Source organism: Lycorma delicatula, chromosome 13 (genome assembly GCF_047948215.1).
Source record: "Lycorma delicatula isolate Av1 chromosome 13, ASM4794821v1, whole genome shotgun sequence".
NCBI lineage: Eukaryota > Metazoa > Arthropoda > Insecta > Hemiptera > Fulgoridae > Lycorma > Lycorma delicatula.
Window position 1 is genome coordinate 12984819 of NC_134467.1, and position 23044 is coordinate 13007862.

Below are 23044 nucleotides of genomic sequence, written 5' to 3' on the forward strand. Positions count from 1 at the left end.
TTACTCTATATTTAAGCTGAGAGAATTTTTTGGTAAAAAGAAATATTTGAATTCTTATCGTTAACTATATTTTGTCTGTGAAACAAATTTTGTGCATATATATATATATAAACACTTGTACATATGAATAAAAAACATTGATATAAACACATATAAATAGTCAAACAATAAATCAAAACTATTATAGGACCAAGTCTTTTCAATTATCTAACTTGGTACACTGTATTTTAATATTTATTTTAATCAACCCTAACTGTTCATGGAATAAATTCAAACATCCTGTTTGCCTGCTACTAAGCTCATTCTAAACATTCATATACAGTAGATATTAGACAGTACTATATACATAGGCCTGCTGCCTTCTGCCAAGTCAACAGCAAGAGATATACAATTGATGAGACATTTAAACTTTTTTATATAAATTAAAAACATAATTTTTTTATTCGTAAAAGGAAATTTAATAATTTTCATAGTATTACAAAATGTATTTTTTACAATCGATAATTTTATTAATTTCACAATATTGGTACTACAATATATACCAGTAACCTCGATTCAGACATACATGTATCTAACTTAATTATAAAAGAACAATTTTACACAATCCTTACTTCCTTACGTTTTTGGCATAGGTAAATCCAACATACTAAGTTTAAAGAAACATTAGTTGCTTTCTATGGAAATAATGTCTTTTATTATATGGTCCATCCTTGTGGTAAACACAACATTTGTAGAACTAAATATTAATTGCATTTCGATCGACTTGGAATGATGAAATACACAGTCAATTATCTGACTTCATAAAAAAAAAGGAAAGAAGGAAACATTTAACTCCTTAAAGTTCCTCAGTAAATCTGGCACAGAAAACATGTTATTCTTTAAAATAGTCATGCGATTCTCATGAGACATTTACGGAGTTGGGTTGCCACAAACCAGTATAATTATGATACAAAGGATCACGTTTTATTGCACATATCGTAAAACCATATAAAACTCTTTAGTACCAACGTAAAATTAATAACTTATGTAACAGATTTTTCTTTTTTTTGTTATCTACATTACTAATGCATTTTTTCCAGACTACTATACCTATATTCCATAATTAATCATTTTCACTGATCTGTGAATTCTGTGGCTCCAAAGATGAAAACTTATGAAGGTTCTATGGTATAAAAAACTGCACTAATGACTTACAATAATAATAATAATAATAATAATCAATGTACTAATATTAACAACATGATTAAGATAAGAACAATGTTATTCATGACTCAATTTTCGTCCTGTATGGGGAACAGCATAACAACAACAATGCTGAATGGAACCTGACTTGGTAAAAGTACGCGTACCTTCACCAAAAAGGGGCAAACAACAGAACCCAACTTAATAAAAACTTCACCAAATTATTAAACAACTTTTATATATTAATATTATGGAAACAGAACGCCTAACGTTTTACTTGACGGGCTCCTAATCACTATGTTAGGTATACAAAAGCCGACTGGACTTTCCTTGTTTGTTTAGCCTGTCAAACCACTGTAACATATTACTTCAGAGGATGATACGTATGAATGTACGTTAAGTCTAATCTTGCTCAGTCTCAGGTCGACCATTCCTGAAATGTGTAGTTAATTGGAATCCAACCACCAAAGAACACAGGTATCCACAATCTATTATTCAAGTCTGTGGGCTACGCCCACTGGACTGAAAAATCAATCTTTCGGTTAGTTTTATAAGCAGAAAAACCTCCAAAAAACTACACAAATATCAAAGGGTAGTAAACTCTACAATCCTTCACTTGTTCTTAACAGATTTAGCAAGTGTGTCTTCAAATAACATAGTAGGGTTGAAAGTTGGTGGATTGTTTTTCTAAAAGCAGATTGGGTTTACGTATGTTGAAAATATGATTTTGTTGACTGCTTTTCACAAAAGTTTGGTCAACAAAATTACACTAAAACAAGGTGGTATCATCAAAATATTGCATAGGTAAAGTAACCTTCCGGGTTAGTTTAGCGGTTAAACTCGTCATCACAAAATCAACTGATTTTTGAATGGAGAGTTCTAAGGTTCAAGTTCTTGTAAAGGTAGTTGCTTTTATATGGATTTGAATTTGCTAGACTGTGGATAACGGTGTTTTTTGGTGGTTGGGTTTCAATTAACCACACTTCTTAGGACCTGAGTCTGTTTGATACTACATGTTTACCGGTACATTTACAGTTACATTGCATTAAATTTGCAGCTACGTCAGGCCTGGCGAAATGGTAGCAGTAATTGAATTTGCCTATACACACATACCTACACCTGGCAGTAGCTGGAAAACTGCTTGGAGAAACAAACAAATTATTTTTTTAAGCATGTTTGACGTCGGCAAGTTTGTTTTACTACATGTTTAAGGAAATAAATCTGGTTCAGTTTTTTTGTTTAAAAATGTTATAGTTTCAAATTTTATTAACAATTTTACCACAATGGGTTCTTCTATTGAACAGACACAGCATAATCAATGCATTATTTTTTTGATTTTAAGAGGAACCTTAATTTACAGCTTAAAACAATCTCTTCTAGGTTTTTTACACTAACCAATGCACATAATTCATATATGATGTATGAATTACAAATAGCACAATCAAATTTACTATTACAATTACTTGATATTTGCTATGTATGCATTACTTGTAATAAAACAGTGTAAACGTCTTCCTTGTAGGACTGAATACATCCAATACTTCAGTAGGTAAAGAACACTGACGAGCAACATTGTTTTCAACTAATGAAGAATCCAGAGAAAACCGAAGTTCCTAGGCTTTATCAAGCATAATGTATACATGCAACCCACCTTCTTTAAATTCCTGAAGGAAAAGCAGTTTTTAACGCCATATATATTCAAGGTGGTAAACACAAAACCACTGACCGTTTAATAATCTGCTTTCATCCTTGTACAAAAGTTTTCTGATCTCCAATGGGATTAGCATTTGCAGCCTGGATAGGGAATTTCAACCTTCCTCTGAATGAGACTGTTCTGTTGATTATTTGGTTTCTACTCGGATAAACCGTCTTTTCTTGTCATCCACCCCTGTTCATCATTTATTCCTTCTTCCCGATTTTTAATTATGGGCATATAGATTGAACACCTTACTAAGCATGCCAGAACTTATAGAACCAACAGTGTGATCTAGTACGAGGAGAGCCAGACCATTAACAAAACTTATTTTCTTTTCAACGACTGTACAGTAAGTCTATTACCTGAATTACCACGTAACATCAGACCACGTAATCCTTCCAATAACATATATCCATAAGATTAAATTACGCTAATACTGATCTTGGTGTAACTACATTTAAACTGATAACTACAACTTAAGAGTAAAGATTGCCAAACTCTGAGTATAATTCTTCAAAGAAAATTTGTTACACCCAGTCAATCATCTCTGTGCACACATATATATATTATATATATATATATAATTTTATAAGAAAAAACATATGACAATATAATTTTCTTCTTATTAAAGTTAATATTAACAAGAGAACAAGTAAGGGTATTATATTAACATCACAAAATAATGTGTGTGTGTGTGTGTATATATATATATAAAACGGGGATAATGGGATAATAAAATGGGACAAAATCTAATAACATCAATAAAAAGAAATTTTTGTTACCTTCTTAACTTATACCTGATGCTTCTGTTAAACTGAACAATGCAGCCTAACATTAGGATATATAATCCTAGCAAAAAGATGGATTAACAATAACCAGTTATGTACAATGGAGGTTGAGAAGTTTATCCTAAGAATTATTAAATATAATCTACTGAAGATCATGAACAGTTTCAGGAAGATGTCATAGCAGATATCATGCAAACTTTAAACCCTTCAAATAAAAGAAAAATACTTGGCTTAAAAAGATGAATACGAGGTAAAATGAATGATTTAAATTAATGGAATCTAAAAAAGAATTTGCAAATTACATATGACTGTGAAGAGGAGAGCTTTCTATTCCTTAATAATCTGGGGAAAAGAAGATTAGGTAAGCGAGTACAACTAACAAAATCTGTAACCAGACTCTAAGGAAGGAGATTAAAACTGAACAATATCTTTAACAAAACTTTACATTTCTTGAAAAAAAAAGTAAATCTTACTACATACCTTCTTATGAGTAAATGAAAAATTGAAGCAATGCAATTCTTAATTAGAATACGAAGTAAACACAAAATATTTTCTAACAGAATTAAATTTAGATTATGCTAACAATCTAATGAGATCAGTAGACATTTATTCCTGGAACGTGAGATGTCAAAACTGAAGGAACATAACGCTCCACGTTAACCATCACACATGTACGTTCTACAACTTGTTAAAAAAGCCATAACATTTACTAAACTTGGAGATTTAACAAAAAAATAAAAAAAAACATTATAGCAGAGGTGCATAGAGCTCAAAATACTCCTTAATTTAATCTAACCTAACATATTTTTTTTTGTTTAGCTTCCGGAACCACCATAAGGTATTACTTCAAGGATGAATGAAGATGATATGTATAAAAGTAAAATAATTCTAATAATCTAAAATATTTACATTATAATAGTTCACCAGCAATGATATTCACCTAAACTGATTAAGTATTGAATTTAAGAGTTTTCTTTAGTTTACATTAAACCAGAGTCTACCTGCACTGAAACAAACCCTAACATTTTCTATAAATACATTCAATAGATCTACAAGGCTACTGCAGCCAATATTTAGTAATATATTACAATTGATTTATTAAATATTTGCTTATCTCCTTGACTGTGTAGTAGTCTCTGATTTCATCCGGGGAAGGAGAGGGCATTATCATTTTTTATATGCTACAAAATTCCATGCACAAGCATCTCAAAGCTCTATGGTAAATTAAAGAGTTATCATGCAGTACGAATCCAGTTCTTGCCCAGAACATAGAATTCTTAACTAAATCATAAGAAACTAACCTAAAAATAATTAACAACAAAATATCTATTAAAAAAAAAAGTAATTTTATCATTGCTTGACACAAATTAAAAATAAGATCCTGGAATTAATTAATTTGTTTTGTGCTTTGACTCCTGTAAAACAGACAAAAGATTGAAAGGAAAACTTGATGAGTGGGTTCCAAAAGTCGCAGAGACAAATACTATTCACAATACAGTTGGTCAGCTCTTTAAAAATAAAAACCATTTTATTACACCCTAAGTCATGGATTATTTAATACAAATATAGAAAATAATTTGGGGCGAGATAAAACTGTACAGAAACACGAAGATGTAAAGTACATGGAGAAATTAAAATAATAATATAGAATAAAAAACGTGTCAAACATCAGACAAATAAAAAAGAAACCTTATAATAACATAACTGTACTTCAGATTCTAAAACGACAGCTGCTGATTTTCCAACAGATAATTTGTTTTCTAGAATTCCATTGTATGAAAAATGAGAAATTATTGTTTAAGTTGTACTGAAATCTATACTTGCAACTCCCAAATGATTGTCTACATTTCGGTATTAATAAACAGGTTACATTATGTTTTTTCTTTAAATTTGTCCAATTTTTAGTGCAATATTAAATCATTACAGCAACAAAAAAATGGTTCATGATTTGAATGGTTCCATCATGTAATAATTACGCACACGTTTTGTTTCAATTTATCCTATTCACAGAGATTTATTATAAAAACAATAATTTAGTTTTTTTAACATAGCTAATTCAGAATATAATAATATATTTATAACAACATTTTAAAAAGAAACACACCAAGGGAAACATAAAGAATACATACAAATTTTTTACATTCCTTGGCAAAGAAACATAACTAAAGGACAAATATTTTTATAGTATTGCAGTAATATGTTATATCTTTTCAGACAAAATTACATTAATATGATATTACTGTTTGTAAAATTACAATTTTTACAATAATGGATATAAAAATCATTAAAAACAGGCTGCCACTACAAAAATAAAAAATTCTTATGATTAAAAACATACAGGTATATGAAAAAAAAGAGTTCAATTGTTTTCATAAAAATATTTTATGATGTGTCATTCATCTTCTAATTCTAATTTATCATCAATAATAACCTAACCTAAAAAAAATAACATTTTAAGTAAAATTACTTCAAATAAATGTGCCCTAGATATTTTTTATTTTTGTAATTAATAAAAAAAAGTCTTTTCTTTTTGAACATCAATAAAGAACACCATAAAGAACAGCTGAGATCATATGTAAAAAAAAAACAACTGGCAGAGCTGATTTAAAAATTTACTAAGTATTACATAATTTATTTTTCTGGTAATCAAAGATTCATACCTGATAGTAATCAAATTTGATAAAACAACTAAAACTAAAGAAAGAAATACGCAATTGCATTTCAATACTTATAATAACAACTACATATTGTCTTAAAGAAAAAATAAATTATATGACCATTGTAAAAATAATATTCATCACATGTACAAAAAAAAATAAAAGTAACATTTAATTTAATCTGCAAAAGTATATTATATTAATTTAATTATGCTTCATATAAAGTGAATATATTTATAAATATTGAAAATAATTCTTATCAAGAGTCCACATATATCAAATTCTCTAGTTTTACCTAAACTATCATTACAGTATTAATGCACAGTTAAAACAATTTACAGTTTTATTTAAGAACAGCACCAACAATTAAAAACAACAGAAATGATGGTTTTTTATGTATAATTAAATATATTTTGTTTGAAGGAACATTGAAAAAGTGAAAAAAGCTAGTACATTACAAGATAAACGCATTAAAATTTAATAAATTTATAAGAAACTGGAAAACTGAAGTTGACAAACAAAAGTTTTAATGAATTACAAATAAATAAAATGGGTATTTTTCATTTATTGAAATAATATTATCATTAAATTAATTTTTTGATTTAACAACACTTAACTACGTCAGATTTGAATAAAAAGTGAACTAAATTTTGTGCCGAATAAGATTTTGATTTTCAAGAACGCCAACAACTTTTTAGAACATTAAAAACATTTTTAATTTGGAAATTTGGTTGAAATCAATTTTAAAATGCAAACTAAAAAATAAATGTTCTCAATTACAGCCAATGTATCCCTTACAAAGGAAAAACTGATGAAAAGGCAAAATTTTAATTAAAATTACATCACTACATGTGCTATTGTAAAAAGGTAACGTAATCAACTGTTTAAAATATGAAAAAGCTTTCAAAAAATCATAAAGGTCTACCAGTTCCAAGTATTTGAAAATTTTATGATTAAAACAGGAAGAAAATCCAACCGATTTTTATTAATTAAAAATCACTTGGATTTTCTTCTAATCCAAGAGTAAAAGTCTTAAAAGATTTTAATAATGTTAAATTTAAGTAATAATTTTAATATATTTTGAGATCCAACTTAACTAGTTTTAACCAAATAAATAATTAATTAATGTCAAACATAAAGCCTAAAAATATCTATTTAAAAAAATGTTATAATAAATAAGTTTAGTTTTAAATAAAACAAATTGTCAACGTATTTTACAAACTGAACACGATTCAATTCCTAAAACTATTAAAATATTTCATTTAATTTTTCGGTTGAAAAAAAAATTCATCAAAATAAACAATTTTATTTCAATAAAAATAAATACTAGCAAAACGGGAGGTTATAAATAATACAAATGTTTATTAAATACATAATTTTATAACATAATAACATTTTAGATTATTTATTTATAAATAAAAACAAAAACTTTTTGCCTTTTTTTGAAATGTTTTATTAAGCACAAAATTAAACTACACAATTAGAGTAAATGTTTATTTTTAAATTACTTGAAATGATTTCAACTACAATTGAAATTAAAAAGGTTATATATTTAATAAGTAAAAACAAATTACTATAAAAAAAATAAAATTATAGATCAATCGTAAACTACGGTAGCTTACGACACTTAAAGCAAAAAAAAAGTGCAGTACCTTTTCACTCAAATCAAGATGGTCGAAATTTCAACAATTCAATGGATCTCACATCCCATTAACACTCTAAAATGATACCCGTAAAATTTCGCCAAACAAGGCGTAAAAATCCAGTAAACTATATTAAGTTAACGCAAAATTTTATAAATATTTTATATATTAAACGTTAATACCTGGTAAAACACATTCACGATATAAATATTCAATAACTTATTTACATATTTTCATTCAATAATTACACTACATTTTGTTCTTAACAACTCCCGTGCGATTACTCATTCATATCGGTATAAAAATAACGAAATGGACACTAAAATAAATAAAGAGAAGTCTCAACAATTTGAACTTATTTTAAATTTTCGGTATCAATGAACTATGTAAATCCGTTTTAAAATTGTGTATTTTTAATTTTAAAACGATATCAAGCCGTATAAATAACATACAAATATGTACACGTTAAGATAATAAAAAGATCGGCTGACTGAACAAACATACAACTCCATTTGTTGGCCACCCCTTTCTATTTGATGAATGAAAAACATGTAAGACACAAAATTAAAAAAAATACTTAGGTATTTTAGCTTACCTCTCTGTGGTATCCAATGTATCCCTCTAACAAACCTAAGTCTTTTACACACACTCAAAACACTTCACACTTAATTTTCAAGTGGTCATATTAATTAAATTAATTGCTTAGATATCACTACAAACGAGAAAAACTAAATGTAGAAGATGGCGGCCGCCCGCCGATCCTGATATAGGCCTATCCTTTTCTTGCATGCTCACTTAAAACTTCAATTATTTGTACATACATGCGATACTGCATACTTCCAGTCGAACCACGGCTAATTAAAACTATTATAATCTGTAAAACTTAACACTTATGACATGTAATAGTACATAGAATCACCGATTGAAATAAGTGCTCTGTCTAAATCGCGAACTGCTCCAAATTGTTTTGCACAGGTGACATACTGACGTCAGACTTGACATCTTCGGCTAATGTCGGGCGGTCCCGCGGTTAATGCCGACAAGGTGCATCTCTCAAGTACGACGGCATGCATTCCAAACCCGAGTTCAAAAATCGAAAGTGCCCCGGAACAAGCGGTAAAATTAAATTGCTCAAAGGTCTACTTTTAAGTAACCATAAAAATATATTTTGAGTGTCAGATTTAATAACATAACATAACCTCAATCTTTGAATGTAAACATAAACATTCCTTTGAGGTTTCCATATTGTTTATTTGTAGTACTAACTATACTATATTGTATTATTATTATTATTATTATTATAACTTTTTTTGTTGAATTAAATTTTTTTAAATTCTGTAAATTGCCACAGTAAATAACTGATTATTTAAAAATATAATTTAACATTTAGATATTTTTTAAAACATTAATTAATATAGAAAATATGAAAGTGGCATTAAGGTTAGAACAGTTTTTCTATTTATTACAAGATATTGCAACTTAATTGTTTTAATCCCAATATTTTATTATAATGGTTTTAAGGAATAATTGTATTTTTTTTAATAGTTAAAAAAAATTATAATAGTTAAAATTATTAATAGTTAAACAAAGTTATATAGAACAACTTATTTTTTGTTTATTTTACAATTTTGAGATAACAATAATTGAAGAACAGAAGAAAGAAGCCATAATAAGAAAGGGAGTCCGACAAGGATGTTCCCTATCCCCGTAATCTTTACATGGAACTAGCAGTTAATGACGTTAAAGAACAACTTAGATTCGGAATAACAATACAAGGTGAAAAGATAAAGATGCTACTATTTGCTGATATATAGTAATTCTAGCCGAGAGTAAAAGGGATTTAGAAGAAACAATGAACGGCATGGATGAAGTCCTATGCAAGAACTACCGCGTGAAAATAAACAAGAACAAAATGAAAGTAATGAAATGTAGTATAAATAACGAAGATGGACCACTGAATGTGAAAATAGAAGGAGAAAATATTACCATGGTAGAAGAATTTTGTTATTTGGGAAGTAGAATTACTAAAGATGGACGAAGCAGGAGCGATATAAAATGCCAAATAGCACAGGCGAAACGACCCTTCAGTCAGAAATATAATTTGTTTACATAAAAAATAAATTTAAATGTCAGGAAAAGATTTTTGAAAATTTATGTTTGGAGTATCGCTTTATACGGAAGTGAAACTTGGACGATCAGAGTATCTGAGGAGAAAAGATTAGAAGCTTTTGAAATGTGGTGCTATAGGAGAATGTTAAAAATCAGACGGGTGGATAAGTGACAAATGAAGAGGTATTGCGGCAAATAGATGAAGAAAGGAGCATTTGGAAAAATATAGCTAAAAGAAAAGACAGATTTATAGGCCACATATTAAGGCATCCTGGAATAGTCGCTTTAATATTGGAAGGACAGGTAGAAGGGAAAAATTGTGTACGTTTGGAATATGTAAAACAAATTGTTAGGGATGTAAGATGTAGGCGGTATACCGAAATGAAACGACTAACACTAGATAGGGAATCTTGGAGAGCTGCATCAAACCAGTCAAGTGACTGAAAACAAAAAAAAATATTCATCCTGCAGCTTGGGTTAAGATATATGTAAAACAGGAACATACATGTAAATGTTATTGAAAAGTAATTTTATTTATTTATTTTCTCTCCCCCTAACAATTCATTTTTTAACATAGAATTAAACAGGAAATATTATACTAGAATAGTTGAATTTACTTATGAATGATGTTCTACATTAGTCAAACAGGACACGGTTTTAAATAGATTTACAAATTAACTTTTAAAAAATTATTTTATAAAAATATTCATTAACAATCTTATACATCACAAATCTACTTATATCAACTGTGTTTTTATTCTTCACAAAGCAAAAAGAAATAAACACTCAGCAATAATATACTAAATGAACATGCAAGATTCAAACCTAATGTACTTTTGACTATACCGTAAATACATGTTTAGCCGACAAAAAACAGATTATAATATATTTGAGGAAGAGTAACATCAGGTGCTGAAGAAAATCCCAATAGTCTGAAAAAATGCTTAAAAAGCCAAATATTTTTAATTTTGTTCAATTTATTGTTTAAAAAGTTTAAAATTTTAAATATCATATATAAATAAAAATTACAAAAAGAATATTTTAATTAAAACATTTTTGAATTGCTTTTTGGTTTATAACTGGTTTTAACTTCACTGTGATGGTTTTCCTTGATCCATCAAAGCCAGTTCCATTTTTTAATTATATTTCATGAAGTAACCAATCCTGACATTATCTCTGTATATATATATATATATTATTGTGTATTTTTTTTTTTTTTTGTTTGGGGGCGAAAAACGCCTGAGCGTTATCTTTGCGTGGAATTTTTATTAATAAAATCGTAAAATAATAGAACTTGAATTAAAATAAGTCAAAAATTGAAATAAGACTCAAAACTAATATCGCAGACGAAGTCTTTAAAATATAAAAGTTAAAGAAATAGAATAAACAAACTATATAAAACTTACCTAATTCCGATAGGTTGTTCAAAAGGCTCCCTTCTCGGATAATAAAATTTAAGACATAGAACCAAAAAAAATCAAAATTGAAAGTAAAGATTAACAATTATCAAAAACTCTTTTAGCGTAAAAATATAAATAATATTAAATTTTTTGCAGTAACCTGGTACTATGCAAAAACAGAAACATCAGGTCCATAATTTAATTATTATTGCACAAAATATCACGGATGTTTCTAGGTAGATTAAACTTACGATGCAACACCGCATAACATATGCAGTCCACGAGAATGTGGTGCACAGTCATGTGGCAGTTGCATCGTGCGCATAGGGGTGCAATTCCTTCTGACATTAGGTACTCGTGTGTGATCCTCGTATGTCCTATCCGTAACTGGCAAAGGACCACTTCCTCACAATGAGTTTTTCTGCAAGAGGAGCCCCATGGCAACACCGAATCTTTAATCCATCGGAGTTTATTATCGACGGTAGATACCCAGTCACTTAGCCACCTTGCTCTCAGTGATTGTTTTACACTTTTAATAAAATCAAAGGTAGTAACTCGGGTGAATAAAAGCTTTATTTATTTATTTAAATGAAAAAAAAATTTATCATGCAACAATTAAATATTTGTTTTTTTTTTTATAAAATTAATCGTCATTTTGGTGAATTCTAAACCATTGAAATTAATTTTTAACTCGGACAAGGTCAAATAAGTGCTAATGACAAATCACATACTTAGCATCCGGATGAGATAAAATACAAAATTCATATATTTTTTGAAAAATTATCGTCAAAAAACGAAAATCTATCGCAGAGGAATATTATCCAATTTTATAAGATGAAATCAACCAAAAATGAACTCATTTTTTATCGTAACTACACTAGTTCATACAACAATTGAACAAACAAAATTACATGAATTACTTACATACTATTAAATTTAATGCCTTCTCCTGTTTCCAAACATGAAATAATCATTTGTAAGAAGAGGATTAGGATAAAAAAATGAAGTAATCGCTGCAACAAATTTTTATTTATTAATTTTTTTGTAAATTACAATTTTTTAGTTAATAAAAACTTTGAATGCTTCAGAAATACATCAAGTTAATAGGGGAAAGTATGTAGAAACATAATTGTCATTAAAAGATTATTACTTTTGTTGGTATTCCAAAAATTATAAAAAGTTTTTCTTTCATATTATTCTACATAAAAGGCTTTTTGTTTAGATAGCATGTAGAAGTCCCAGGTCAGCTCTATAGCTAGGAATTACCACCCTTATGAAAACTACAAATACCAATGACACAGTAAATGTATAGGTCCTCTACATTCTTAACATTAATCCAGTGAGCAGATGAAAATCAGAACATCCTGAGAAAGAATGGATCAAAGACAACAAAAATAGATGGGTTATTGTTCCCACTGATGAAATATTTTGGATCTCCAAAGGATTATGAGTAAGATAGGTTTATGATTGATCACCATTTTTTTGTTTTGTACAAGTGAAAAACCAAAAATATTATCATACGCCACAAAAAAAAAACTGTACTCTCTAGTGTAGAGGATAACAAATAATTTTTTTTTAAATTGTCAAGAAAATTGACGTGAAATATATAAAAAAAATTGTTAACAATATAAAAAACTTGAAATAAAACATACCACTCCATTCCATGGCAGAGTTGTAGTGTTCCTTCTTATCCAGAAGGTTGTGAGTTTTAATCCTGACCAGGCTTATTATTTTTCATACCTTAATAAAATTTATTTATCATAAAGCAATGGTAATAGGGTGTAAACCTATTTTTACTTTAAGAATAAATAAAGCAGTTATAAAGAGAGACGCAATGGAAAGCAAGATAACATTAGATAAGGATGGATGTAAAAATTTTCACAATATCATTTCATATTTCCGCTAAGATTATCATAATTAATTTGACTATTATTTTCTGTCCTTCCTAGCATTATCACTCTAACCTTATAGTTGACACATTTCAGAGTTCCTCCATTCTCAAAACTATATTTAGCACTAAGCTATCCTGAATTGGAATCATTTAAGCGGTCTTAAGCACCATCCACTCTCCATCCCTACTATCATGGCCAATTCTGCTTTGTCCCTCCCACTCTAATGGTTAAACAGTTTATTGAAACTAATCCTTCTGATTTTTTATTTTAACAATTTTAAACAGATGTAATATTTAAAAATTGAGATTGTAAAAATAGAATCAGAAGGATTAGTTTCAAGAAATTGTATAAATGTTAGAGCAATTGGGACAAAGCAGAAGAGGCCAAGACAGTATGGGTAGAGTGTGGGAAGAATTTAAGATTGCTTTTTATTCAACGATTCCAACTCAGGAAGCCTCAGTGGTAAAAGTAGTTTTGAGAATGGAGGTACTCCAAAACACATCGACAAAGAAGTTCATGATAGTGGTAGGAAGGGTGTAAAAAAATTATCACTTGAAAAGTCTCTTTAAAAAAAAGTAAATGATGAAATAAATAGAAATAATAAAACTAGGGATAGGGACATCCTAAAAATGAAAAAGAAAACAAAATATATAAATAATTTTAAAATGTTATATAAATCTGATCAACCGAAGAACAGAATTAATAAAATAAAATACAATACGACACCTACTGTATTCCATAATCCAAGCAAGAGCGCTTTCGCATCATCATTTGCTCTATATAATTTTTCAAACTGTTCGTTCCAAATCAAATATTAAAATTTAAATTTAAAACCCTATACTATACATGATATTTAAAATAGTTAAAAGATCCTTTTTTCAATTACATCAAAATGGAAATAAAATAAAATTTCTTTTTAAATTAAAAAATTTTAAATTGTAAATTATATATATATATATATAATATGAAGTCATTAATAAAATTAAATGTCAAAATTAAAATCAATAATAAAAACAAAATAGAAATCCATGTAGAACTAGCCAAAGTTTGTTTTTTGTTATTTATTTATTTTGTTTTTATTACTGATTTTATTTTGATTTTTAATTTAATTTTGTTAATGACTTCATATTTTATATATATATATGGAAATTTTAATTTACAGTTTAACATTTTTTAATTTAAAAAGTTTTAGTTTCATTTCTGTTTCGATTTAATTGGACCTTTTAACAATTTTAAATCTCATGTACAATACAGTTCGGAGTAACAGTACAAGGTGAAAAGATAAAGATGATACGATTTGCTGATGATATAGCAATTCTAGCTGATTGGTAAAACGTAGAAATAACAAAGATGGACCACGGAATGTGAAAATAGGAGGAGAAAAGATTATGGAGGTAGAAGAATTTTGTTATTTGGGAAGAATTATTAAACATGGACGAAGCAGGAGCGATATAAATTGCCGAATAGCACAGGCAAAACGAGCCTTCAGTCAGAAATATAATTTGTTTACATCAAAAATTAATTTAAACGTCAGGAAAAGATTTTTGAAGGTATATGTTTGGAGCGTCGCTTTATATGGAAGTGAAGCTTGGATGATCAGAGTACCTGAGAAGAAAAGATTAGAAGCTTTTGAAATGTGGTGCTATAGGAGAATGTTAAAATCCAGACAAGTGGATAAAGTGACACATGAAGAGGTGTTGCAGTAAATCAATGAAGAAACAAGCATTTGGAAAAATATAGTTAGAAGAAGAGACAGACTTATAGGCCACATATTAAGGCATCCTGGAATAGTCGCTTTAATATTGGAGCGACAGGTAGAAGGGAAAAATTGTGTAGGCAGGCAACGTTTGGAATATGTAAAACAACTTGTTAGGGATGTAGGATGTAGAGGGTATACTGAAATGAAACGACTAGCACTAGATAGGGAATCTTGGAGAGCTGCATCAAACCAGTCAAATGACTGAAGACAAAAAAAAAGTACAATACAGGGTTTTAAATTTTAATTTTAAGTTTAATTTGGAATGAACGATTTGAAAAATTATATAGAGCAACTGTTGATGCAACATACTTGCGAAAGCACTCTTGCTTGGATTATGGAATATGGTAGGTGTCTCTATTTTATTTTATTTATTTTGTGCTTGGGTTGATCAGATTAATATAATTTGTATAGAGCAGAGGAATATGATTCCTGAAAGGATCGATTTTAGAAAAATAATTTTAAAATGATCTATCGTAAAGGGTTCCTGTCTGGAAAAATGTAATCAATATTAAAAAATAAAATAATTTTAATTTGAAAATTTTGTGAATTTTTTAATTAATTTAAATTTTCAACCCGCCATATAAATAAATTATACATACTATAAACAGGCATATAACAACATTTCAATATACTACTTGATGTGATTGTACTTGTAGCAGAGAAGTAGCATCTTGCTGTCTAGTGGTGAACTCGTCATTGCACATCAGCTGATTTCAAAATTGAGAGTTCTAAGGTTCAAATCCTAGTAAAGGCAGTTACTTTTATAAAGATTTGAATACTATTTCATGAATACCGGTGTTCTTTTTTTGGTTGGGTTTCAATTAACTGCACATCACAGGAACGGTGGTTGACCTGAGACTGTGCAAGACTACATTTCATTTACATTCATACATATCATCCTCTGAAGTAATACCTTGCAGTGGTTCCGGAGGCTAAAGAGAAAAAGAAAAAAATTGCATCTTGCTCTTTCATCTGATTGGTTCAGGTACAAATATCAATTGGGAATGGCATTTTTCACAAGCTACAAAATGTTCATTCTATATTTCTATGTACAAGCTTTAAGCTTATATGGTAGAATAATTATTAAAAAAAATATTACATGACAATTATCTTCCTTTTTTCCTGTTTAGCCTCTGTGAATTACTGTCAGGTAATACGTCAGAGCATAATATATATGAGTGTAAGTGGAATGTAGTCTTGCACAGTCTCAGGTCGACAATTTCTGAGATGTGTGGTTAATTGAAACCCAACCACCAAAGAACACTGATATCCACGATCTAGTATTCAAATCCGTATAAAAATAAATGCCTTTACTAGGACTTGAACACTGGAATTCTTGACTTCCAAATCAGCTGATTTGCAAACACGCGTCGATCACTAAACTAATCCGGTGGGTACATTACAGTTATCTAGAAGAACAGTGGGTATAATGAGAAACTCAAATGTTAATCCAGTGTCTCAAATTCAAAGGATGATTTTTTTTCAAGGCAGTTGTCTCGCATTGACTATCCTTATAAGAATTTTCATCTTAAAGTTTGTTTTTTTCTGTGGTATGGAGTCTCTGCTTTTATTTTTGATGATTTTTATCATATCACTCTCCATTCTTCAATCCCTTATATAAATAAATAAATATATGTATATATAAGGAATACACATACATATATATTACAGTACTGGTGAGCAAAATTTATATGTACGTTCATACTATCATACAAAATTTCAAAATATAAAACATAATTTTGAATAAAATGACAAACAATTAAAAGAATATGTCTTAATGTAATAGATCCACAATTTAATACCAGCTGAAGATCCGGGATACCACGAAAACTAGTTATTGGAAATTAATGTGTAAGTTTAACTTATCCAGTTACAGTGTTTTGATGGTTTATATTTCATACAAAATATATGTATGAATAAGGTATAAGAGAACAGATAAATATATATATATATATATAAGTAATTAAAATTTTTACTTCTGTCTACGTATTTACACTGTACACTATGTAAGGAAATGTATGCTAATCAGGTCAAATTTTGGACATTAAGGTTTTTGTAGATTTTTGTGTTTCACGACCTTCCCATTAACCAACAATGCAATTTTAACAGTGAAAACCTTTGAAGGATATTTGTACTTACATAAGTATGTATGTACATGTGTTGATAACTCCAAATTGGGTGGTCTGATTCAGATGAAAATTGGCATGATTATTTTCTGTAAATGAGGCTTTCACGCCATTCATCAATTTTGATCAAAATTGTTTCCTGGGCATGGCGATAAGGACCTCATTGTTTCCATATCTCAAAAGTTGGGTCATTGGGGAGGTTCATCATAATTTAACGCTCCTTAAGTAGCTAAGATATTTTCTGCTAGTGTTTGTTTTTGACATTCAATTCCTTTGATCTTATTCAAATCCCCAGAAAGGCAGGGGGCAAAAAAAAATTTTTTTTCATTTTTGTTGTTTATAGACTACGTCACATTTTTTTTCTTAATTGGTTGATTCCATTAGATTGGTTTTGTCACTTTGGTTATATATTTGGGCAATTTCATTCAGGAGTGGGGTATAAGCTTAATTTTTTCCTTTTCTTATTAAGTTTTACAAGTAATTTTTAATAACCAATATAGGTAGTAAGTAAAGTGTTATTTGAATAAAATATCCTATCTAATAGTATAAACAACTCATACACAGGTAATTGTGTATCAGCTGAAACTTATACTCTTAAAATAGGACTTTAAATAGTGGCTTGGTAGCCAGAATTTTTTTATTATTATTATTTCTTTATTGATAAATTTATCTATTTACTTATTTAGACTATTCAACTTTGACCAGTGCCTACTGATGATGGTACATTTAATTTTAGATTTTAAGTAAAATTTATACATTCAGCATAGTTCTTTTGATCTTTTTTTCTTTTTGTCTTCAGTCATTTGACTGGTTTCATGCAGCTCTCCAAGATCCCCTATCTAGTGCCAGTCATTTCATTTCGGTAAACCCCCTTCATCACTAACAATTTGTTTTATATATTCCAAATGTTGCCTGCCTGCAAAATTTTTCCCATCTACCTTTTACTTCAATACTAAAACGACTACTTCAGGGTGCCTTAAGATGTGGCCTCTAGAAGTCTGTCTCTTCTTTTAGCAATATTTTTCCAAATGATTTTTTCTTCATCGATTTGCTGCAACACCTCTTCATTTGTCACTTTATCCACCCATCTGATTTTAACATTCTTCTGTAGCACCATATTTCAAATGCTTCGAATAATTTTTTCTCGGGTTCTCTGATCGTCCAAGTTCACTTCCGTATAAAGCTGCACTCCTTGATGTTTTCCTTACATTTAAATAAACATTTGATGTAAGCAAACTATATTTCTGACTGAAAGCTCATCTCTCCTGTGCTATTTGGCATTTTATATCGCTCCGCTCCTGCTTCGTGCATCTTTAGAAATTAACAAAATTCTAATACCTCCATAATCTTCTCTGGTCCTATTTTTATATTTAACGGTCCATCTTTGTTATTTCTACTACATTTCATTACTTTCATTTTGTTCTTGTTTATTTTCATGCGATAGTTCTAGCATAGGACATAATTTGTACCATTCATTTTTTCTTCTAATTATTTTTTACTCTTGGCTATAATTAGCAAATCATAGCATTTTTATCTTTTCACTTTGCACTGTTACATCGGATCTAATCTGTTCTTTAACATCATTAACTGCTAGTTCTATGTAAAGATTAAAAAGTAACAGGGATAGGGAACACCTTGTCTGACTCCCTTTTTTATTACTGCTTCTTTCTTATGTTCTTCAGTTATTACTGCTGCCGTTTCGGTTCTTGCAAATGTTACGTATGCAGGTATGTTGGTTTGTTTTTCTTTAATCTTCCTTCTAATATTAATCTGAGCACTAAAATTGCTTCCTTTATCCCTATACTTTTCCTGAAACCAAATTGGTCTTCTCCTAACACTTCTTCCATTCTCCCTCTCAATTCATCTGTACAGAATGCTAGTTAAAATTTTTGATGTATGAGTAGTTAACGCTAATCATTATGTATTCTTCACATTCATCTGTTCCTGCTTTCTTTGCAATAATGACAATAACTTTTTGAAGTCTGACGAAACTCCCCCTTTTTTGTACATGTTGTACACCAGTTTGTATAATATATCTATCGCTTCCTCACCTGCACTGTGCAGTAATTTTGAAGGTGTCCTGTCCATCCCGGGAGCCTTTCTCCCATTTAAATCCTTTAATGCTATATTAAATTCAGATCTCAGTATTGTTTCTCCCCTTTCATTCTCTTCCACTTCCTCTAACACCAGTTTCTAATTCATTTCATCCGTACAACTCTTCAATATATTCCACCCACCTATCGACCTTTCCTTTCGTATTATAAATCGGTATACCATCTTTATTTAACACATTATTAGATTATAATTTATATAACACAAAAGTATCCCTAACTTTCCCTATATACTCCATCTATTTTACCAATGATCATTTCTCTTTCAACTTCTGAACACTTTTCTTTTGGTAGTTTGCAGTTCCTGTTTATAGTACTTCTTAATTGTCGATAGTTCCTTTTACTTTCTTCATCACTAGCATTCTTATATTTTCTACGTTCATCCATCAGCTGCAATATATCCTCTGATATCCAAGGTTTTCTACCAGTTCTCTTTGTTCCACCTAAGTTCCCTTCTGCTGATTTAAGAATTTCCTTTTTAACATTTTCCTACATTTTCTACCTTAATCTTTTTTACTTAGACCTCTTTCCATGTCCTCAAAAATCTTTATCTCATCTTCCTCAATCTTCTCGAAATTCCATCGATTCATCTGGCACCTTTTCTTCAGGTTTTTACACCCTAATCTACATTTCAGTACCACTAAATTATGGTCACTATCAATTGTTGTCGGCTTAGGTTTTGATTTTATCCTGATTACACTGATTCTATGGCTATGCTTTTTGAAATACTCTGCTCTCTTCCCTATCTTCTTGTTCATTACAAAACCTACTCCTGCCTGCCCTTTATTTGACGCTGAATTAATTATTCTAAAATCATCTGACCAAAAGTTGTTTTCCTCTTCCCGCAGAACCTCACCAATTCCTACTACATCTACATTTAATCTATCCATTTCCCTCTTTAAATTTTCTAACCTACCAATCTCTTTTAGGTTTCTAACATTCCACACTCTGACTCATAGAATGTTATTTTTTAATTTTCTTGTGACTCCTTCCTTAGCAGTCCCCACCCAGAGATCGAAACAGGGGACTAGTTTACCTCTGTTTTGATCTACTGAAACAAAAAGTTTTTTACTATAAAGAAACAAGGAATCAAATAAAAAAATAAAAACTTATTTCGAGCTTATACAAGGAAGAGAAAGTAGTCATAACGATCAGGGTGGGAGAGAATCAAGAAGAAGCTCAAATACATAAAGGAGTAAGACAAGGGTGTAACTTACAACAATCCTCTTTTTAACTCTTATGTTCAAGGAGCAATAGATATCAGAAGAGAAGAAATTAGCATAGGAATCAAAATCCAGGGAATAAAAATAGATATGCTGAGATTTTTGGTAACATTAGAAGTCATTACAGAAATTGAGCGTGATTTGAATGATTCTATTTCAAAAATGGATCAACAGCTTTTTACTAATAATTACAATTTTAAAATCAGTAAAGCCATAATAAAATGGTTTATGGATGAAATAATAGAAGAGTACATAAATTGTTAAAAAATTAAACTTTAGAGTAAATTAAGTAAGTTAAATACTTAGGGACATCATAACACCAGATGGTAGAAACAAAAAAGATATAAAAACAAGAATCAGTCTAGCAAATATATCTTCAACAAAAAGGAGCTACTTAGTGAATCAACATTAGTTTAAAAATATGGAAAAGGTTCTTTAAAACATATTTCTGGACTGCAGCACTGTTGAGGGCAAGAGTTGGACTGTAGGAATTCCAGAGAAAAAAAATTAAAAGCATTTGCAATATGGTGCTATACGTGAATTAAAAATGGAAAGACAAAATTACTAATGAAAAGATACTCAAAATGGATGAATGAGAAAAGAACCCTCAGACTATACCAAAGAGAAGAGACACAAATTCGTTATGAGGAGATCCTGAAGACCATTACTGAGAGGATGATTGAAAGGAAAAACCATAGAGAGGAAGTGATTAGACTGGGGCACATAAGACAAATCATAGATTATATGAATTGTTCAAGCTATGAACAAGTAAAAGATAGTAGCTCAAGAGAGAAGGCTGTAAAAACAAATTGCAAAACAATATGTGGTTTGTTAACAACAAAAATAAAAAAAATCTTTAATAAAGAAATACAAATATAAAATGAAATGGAAATCTGTTTTACAACTTTTATTTTTGAGTCAAACAACACATTTCAGGAAGGATATAAAATAAGATACAATACTACTTATATGGAGTTTGCTGAAAGTTCCTTTACACTAGTTATGAAATTATATGGATATGTGTAGCTTACCTTCTATGAATCTAAAACGTACACATGGATTCTACCATGTTCATAGCACAGGTGTATGTGCCTCCATTTCTGGTTGTTAATCTGCAATGGTATATCAGAGGTGATCATTTCAATGCTGAACGTTGGCGGATACAAGTGTATTCACTGTCAAAGAGTTGAGCTTATCAGTTTGAGTTGGTCTACAAAGTCTAGACACTGGTAAAACATTGGAGAACATTATGAATGACTTCTTTGTAGGATTTGTGAAATCATCACCATCACGGCAAATGTTACTGACATGGAAGAAGGCTTTAGCAACAGGAAGTGTTCTTGATGGGCCACGCAGAGGGAGGTGGAGCACTCAAGCTGAGACGGAAATTAACGCAAATTTTCTGCAGAATTAGGCATTCTAAGATTAACAATTTCAGATCATATGCAGGACTTACTTGAATGTTAAATGTTTTTGTCCAGTGATAGTTAATGGCAAAAGAGCTTGATCGATAAAAACGCTTTCCAAGAGCAAATGATAAAGAAGAAAATCACGTTCTCAGATGCGGTTGTGATTTATCGAAGCTCTCGTAACAAAAATGTTTTTTCCTGGGTGAAAGACAATCCTCACTTTTTTGAGGAAATTGAATTCATCTGTTTTATGTTATGATTTCGGTTTGGATGACAACTGAACTTCCCCTCGGTTCTTATTTTTTCGATGGCTCAACACAGTTATCTGAGAATGATCAACGATTGGTTGCTTCTGGAATTAACAACAAAACGGATCGCTGACATCATTACATTTCAGCAAGATGGTGCTCCAATGCATTTTGCTTTGAATGTCTGCATATGCCTCAGTGAAATTTTTCTGAATCGCTGGATTGGAGTATAGTTACTAGATCCATTACCTCCCACACCTGACAATGTACTCTGGGGTTTTGTAAAAGAAGAGATACAAAAATGGAGATATGTCAACAACGAGCAGCTCCAAGATGCTGTTCAGTGAGCACTTGAAATGATCACCCCCTGATATGCTGTTGTAGATGAACCGGTCAGGGAGGCACATACAGTTGTACTTTGAACATGTAATGGTGGAATCCACACAACGTTTTAGATCCAGACAAGGTAAGCTGCACCTATCGTAATAATTTCATAACAATCGTAAAGGGACTTCCCACCCACCTGTATATTATATGTACACACACACACAGAGAGAGAGAGAGGGAGAGAGAGAGAGAGAGAAACTGTTAGATTTGATTGGTTGATGTAATGGTTGAAGTAATGGTTGATTTTTTTCAGATTTTCAGTGCTTTACATATCTACAGTATAGTATTAATGAAGTAATATTTGATTAGATGAAAACTTGTTTCTGAAACATATTGGTAAATAGAAATAAAGAAGCTGCAGTAAATGGAATAAATTTAGGGTACTTAGAAATGTTGATGTTTGAAAATGAAAAA

The 23044-nt window shown here is 29.8% G+C and overlaps 1 protein-coding gene across 2 annotated transcripts in view; it reads right to left on the bottom strand.

The window, feature by feature from the left end:
• Tlk (Tousled-like kinase) overlaps nt 1–8927 on the bottom strand; it is a 435474-nt gene extending 426547 nt beyond the window's left edge. For both annotated transcript variants that reach the window (XM_075381105.1, XM_075381106.1), the window contains exon 1: nt 8562–8927. The gene's annotated coding sequence lies outside the window, so the exon portion shown is untranslated. The remainder of the gene's footprint in view (nt 1–8561) is intronic.
• Between the last annotated feature and the right edge of the window lie 14117 nt (nt 8928–23044).